The following is a 6,149-nucleotide window of genomic DNA, read 5'->3' as shown; positions in this document are numbered from 1 at the left end:
GTTCAAAGGATATAGATGCATTCGAGGATGAGGTAATGGAGGTTGAGACACCAAATGAGGGCAGTAAGGCACTGATCTCTTTAGAAATAAAGAAGAGATATTATCCCTTTGGTCTAAATGAGGTCTTCATGATTGATGTGATGAAATGTTTTTCGGCTCCTTCAAACTTTATCTATAGAAGGCTGAATAAGGATTGGGTTTGCATTTTGACCCAAGACTTTATTGAGGACCCAAAGCAAGAGGAGATACTCGCAATTTTGATGCCTTGTGATCGTGCCGCCACACGAAACAACCTCTTGAGAAGCTAGCGAGAGAAGATATTCACAAAGTTGAATATTAGATTATCTGTGGTTAGCACTCCATTAGTGCTGTAAAAGGCTTGCAAACTTTGAATATGGCTAAAGTGACTCTTGAATTACGTCAGTAGTTTAGGTTTAGGAGATTAAAGATAATCGTAAATTGTCCCGCCCAAGATTTCTCTCGAGAAATTTCCAAGGATGCTAATTTATCTGTTGCGAAGTCAATGCAAAAGGAGCCATTTCTCGATCAACTTCTACAAGCTCGAGCATAGTGGCATGCAAACGGTTGCCCTAATAAACCTTTGCCTGGTGTCAATCAACCCAAGATGGATGAGTCTTGGAAGGTAATCTTTTGATTCTTTGCTATATCTTGGCAGTTACAAATCTCTAGTTTCAAGTGTAGCACTAGCATGTGAGGCTTCTTCTCAAACTGTATAAACTTTGTGGTTTGGTTTGAAATTAAACTTCAAGCCTCACCTCTCTATGATAATGTGGCACTTGCATATCTGATTGTGGCTCAAACTTGAGTTTGAGCCTCACTTGCAAGTGCTAGATTTGCATACGGAAATGAGACTCAAACCTAAGATCGAGCATCACCATTATATGCTAGTTTAGCACTACCAAGTGAGGCTCAAACTCAAGTTTGAGCATGAGCTCCAAATGACTGGAAAACCATAGATGCATATTTTCTCCTAATATTTTGTGATATCTATAGTAAGGAGGCTAACTTTTTACTTTGCAACTTACTTTGCAGGCCTTTGTGGAGACCACGGAGCACACACTATATAAAATTTTTGTCAGGAATGATTTACACTTGCTTCTATGTGATGATGATGTATGGCCGAATTGGGTTAAGATTATGAGACTATATGCAAGAGGCTTGCTACCATATACAAAGGGGGAAACTAAAACAGAAGGTCTTGATCAAAATCTTAAACTTCCAACTTTGAAGAGTGGGCAAATTCAACAGGCACCAGGAACAGTCACGCTAGGCCCAACCTTGTTTATGTGCATTTTAGGCCTTCAAAAGAGTGAAGTTTTGGACATTCAAATAGAACTTCTTGACAAGAGAATATTGCTCAAGAAGGGAAAGCAAACCCATCAGAGAATGGATATGGAGGAGATGGCTTGGAAGCTAAAGACACATTGAGTGCTCAAAGATGCAATAACCACCTTTTATTTTGATCTCACAAGGGAAAAGATGACTTGGGAACAGGTGTGTGATGCATATAAGCTGGGGGAGTATGAGTATAATCAGTTGAAGAGCTACAGCTAGTCCTTTGTTAAGGACTCTCAATCGCACAAAAAAAATCCTTCTCTTCTGAAAAGTGTAGTAACCTTGCTCTATACAGAGCATCTATGGATATTGTATCTCAACAAGAGTATTCCTTGGACAATCTGGGGGTGGGTTTTGATATGACAAAGATTACATCTTTCTGTAGTGAAGAGCATGTACCATTTCAACTCGCAATTATGGACCTATATGGTACAAAGGAGCAGTTCTCGGGCAGACTTTTTCTCCAAATTGGCACTGGCTTTGAACACACTGAACTCACAATATCAATATATTTTTGTGTGTTTTGTTGATTTCATCACCATTGCAATTCTTATCAAAGGGATTTCTAGCCAGTCAACGAAGGTGCACTATGAATTTGGCGTGATCCACACACAAAAAGATGATGCATGGACATCTGGAACAGTTGAGATTGCAATTGTTGTTCTTTTCATCAGCAAGGTTGACAAGTATTAAGCCATTGATACGGCTCTCACAAAAAATGTATTCGTCTCAGGCTCTAGTGGCCAAAATAGAGAATTCATCAACAAAGGCTTTATTGAGAGTCTCATCATAGGGTTTTGTCCTGAACATAGCTATGTTGTAGAGATATACTGTGGTGGAGTTGTGCTAGAGGAGAGCTTGCTAAATAAGAGACGATGTATTGCTTTATGCAAAGATGAACTGGAAGCGATGGCATTAGAATCAAAGTGTTCAGCTCTTTTGGACAGTCACCCGTCCTTGCAAGAGTGGTGTGTTGTGGCGGCACAAAAAGGCAATCGCTAGATGATGCAGAAAAAGAGATCCTTCAAAATGTTCACACTGATGACCCGCCAAGTACAGAGGATGAAGATGAAAGTGATGATAATGATAGCAAAAATGACATAGATGATGATAAAGAAGTTGGGGATGCTATAGACTTTGAAGATGAAGGGCAAAGGAATGAAAAGAACAATTTTGAAGATATTGGAGTACATGGAAAAGATGATGAAGGTGGGGATGGTGGTGATGTATTGGATACTACAAAATCCATGGAAGTTTCAAATGATGGGGTTGCTAGGGCCATTGAGAATATTGGGGATATAGATGTCAACAAAGCTTACCATGCTCACAGCCCATTAAGCTCTCAATCAAATAAAGGTAGAAATAAATGTGCACTAATAGTGCCTATGAATGTACAACAAATGGTGTCTTGTTCAAAGTATGGATTGTTGAAATCATTATTAGTATTTTGAATAATACATTGGCTTCTTTGCATTCACTTTTAACCTTTTTTGTATGAAATTGAATATTTTTATTTTAATTGTCTATGATTTCATGTCAATGCTCCTAGGCAATAACAAGTTGTGATGGTATTCTTCACAAAAGAATCAATTGATACTCTCTTGACCAACATAGTTAGAGCGTCACTTAAAAAAATCTAGCTAGCATAAAGAGGCACTAAAGCACACTGACTATTTGAAAAATACTTGAGGTTGAGCTTGTTGAATGCCACCTCCATATCCTAGTGTAGCCAGTGAGGCTCAAACTTAAGTTTGAGCCTTACCTCCACCAACCTTTACTTTGTGTGGCAGTGAGGCTCAAACTCAAGTTGAGCCATTTTTACTTTGCCCTTGTAAGAGAGGCTCAAACTCAAGTTTGAGCCTCATGTGAATATAAGTATGGTGCACTATGGCACATCACTCAATATTGAGTAATGTAAGTTTGGATACAAAGTATATGTGTAGATATCAAAACGACTAGTATTGTATAAGCCTTGGTGTATTATGTAAATCCTACAAGTAATAATATTTTATTTCAATCTTATAGACATGCACAAAGAAGGGGAGGACGGAGATAACACGGCTCAACTAGAACAACATCATGAAATCCCTACTAGAGAGATCAACTCTCATGATTTAAATGCTAGAAGTAATGAAGATAACATGGTGGAGGTAGATCACATCAACGATTCATCTTTGCAAACATCTTCAAGACCTTCACATGATAGGACTAAAGAGACTAAGGACAATCCTAATTTGCAAGTTCATGTTGAGGTTAGTGAGAATACAGATAAAGTTAGTGAAGAGATTCAAGAGACTGTTGCAAGCAAGGAGATACAAGGAGAGATTGTTGAACAGATTGATGAGGCTACATGTTGTGACAAAGAGAAAACAGCTTACAGCAAGTACTTTGCAGCAGAAGGTGAGAACAAAGATAAAGTGAGTGAAGAGATTCAAGAGACTCTTGCAACCAATGAGATACAAGAAGAGATTGTTGAACGGATTGACCAGGCTACATGTGCTACGGACAAAGGGAAAATAGTTGAAAGCAAGGACTTTGTGGCGGAAGGTGTTGAGAAAACTAAAGGTAGATCTTTTTCAATAGGATGTCTCTTAAAGATGATTTGTTCCACAATTATGTGTGTTTAAAAGTATGTTTCTCAGCGACAGTTGTTTTTACAGGTGTAACTACTTCCAACAATCACAGGTCAAGTGTGCAAGAAGTAGAGCAACGTGTTGAGGAGCTGCGTTCTGATACACAAAAGAGTAGGCCTCTAGGAATTTTATATTCTTTTGAGAGAGATGGAGATAAATTAGTATTTCAATCTTCACCAATCAATAGGGAAATACAATCAAGTCTAGGAGACATCATCGTAGATGAGTATGGAAGCATGAAACAAAAGTAAATTTGTGGATGTTTTGTATGTAAGTTAGCTCTCATTCAGAGTATGGAAGCATGAAACAAAAGTAAATTTGTGGATGTTTTGTATGTAGGTTAGATCTCATTCATAATATAATTTCACTTGTAGAACATTGTTAAGTGGGTAAACATTAAAGTGTTATCATTCTTTTGTATCGTATGCACAAAATATTCCTCATGCAATCACCATAAAGAAACATGCACTTAGACTTGATTTTAATGGAGTTTTACTCAACAAGGAAGAGAAGAGGCATCCACAAACAAATTGTATTTGAATTGACATTGGTCGCACCATAGTTGCTCTTCGCCTCGGGTGTTTTGAATTTTTAGATGAGATTTGCCAGTACTTTCATGTTGGTATTTGGTCCACCATGCTGCACAAGAATGTTTGTGCCTATGTGAACACTCTTGAGAAGTATGCACATAAGCAATATCATTTTTTTATGGTGTGGGGACAAGAAGTATGCTATATCCACCATAATCTTTGAAAAGTGTATAGGCCAGATAAGCCTACTGTTGAGGCTATGTTTAAACCTTTACTCAGAGTTTGGTATCAGTGCAAAGATATTTGCAATAGGAAGAATACATTGCTTATTGATGATAGCCCTTTTAAGGGATGTGTGTTAATCCAAAAGACAATTGTCTCTTCCCTAAAAGTTTTCAAGGAATCCATGACGATGTATTGTGCAATGACATTCTACCCTACCTTTTAAATCTAAATAATACAAATGACCTTAGGTCTATTATTTCGCTTAATCAGCATCTCCTATTACACATGGTCATAACCTATTTACCAAGTTTCAAGATGTAATAGAAGAATGGCTCCAGTTCACTCCCAATTTTTGTGAGAAGAGCTCAATGACAATTCAGATGAAGTGGAAAACTCATCGTGTGCATCTTCACGCTTGCCATTGTATGGTGATAAGCTAAAGTATGTCCAATCAAGAGGGGGAAAAAGAGAAGTAGAATCCATAAGCAAGGATCTAGCAATGTTGGCATCCAAGTCTGGAGTTCCATTACTATCTAAAGAATAGGTAAGCTTGTTGAAAGTGTGTCACAAAACAAGGAGTTTGAGTGATCAACATGCTATCTCTTATGCTACACGCTTGGGATATGATCGTGGTCATCTCATAAGTGGAGTTGCAGCAAAAGCATACATATCAAGGCTACAAAAGGCTTACTTGAGCTCATGGGTAGGATAGTGTCTGGTTTCATTTAACAATTGAGTGATTGTATGAAAAAGATTCCAACCTAATTCATAATAGTTGTTTGCTGCAGGGGTCGAAGGAAACCATCCCTGAGGTCTAAACGTGCAGTTTGAAGAATGGAATCTGCACAAATATCAAGACTTGTTGGGTGCAAAATGTTTGGATCCAATTTGTATTGAAAGCCCACAAGACAGACTTAGGCTTTGGCAGTTTGAAGAATGGAATCTGCACAAATATCAAGACTTGTTGGGTGCAGAATGTTTGGAGCCAATTTGTATTAAAAGCCAACAAGATAGACTTAGGCTTTGGCCAAAACACTATGCCTAGATGGATTTAATTCTTTGATTGATGAGCCAAATCTTTACACTAATGTATCAACAAACTAGATGCCAATGTACTCCAAACTTGCTAAGTGTCTTTTGATCACCTCTTTTGTCGATATTTGCACTTTGATTGCATTGAAGATGTGTATTTTTTATTGTCAAGGTTTAAGGCTATGTATATCATAATTTTTAGATAGACTTAATCATCTCAACAGTCATGGATGAATTTATGTTGTTGGAACACAATGTATTTATTGAAAGTTTTGAATGTCCATTAACTATGCAATTGGTTTCCAACAGGGAGACTTACTATTGAGGTGGCACCAATCATTGGTGACTCATGTACCTAGAAGAAAAAGGGTTC

The sequence above is a fragment of the Cibotium barometz genome, chromosome 49, assembly GCF_041138505.1.
Source record: "Cibotium barometz isolate CiBa-2024 chromosome 49, ASM4113850v1, whole genome shotgun sequence".
Taxonomy (NCBI): domain Eukaryota; kingdom Viridiplantae; phylum Streptophyta; class Polypodiopsida; order Cyatheales; family Cibotiaceae; genus Cibotium; species Cibotium barometz.
This window is presented reverse-complemented; position numbering follows the sequence as displayed.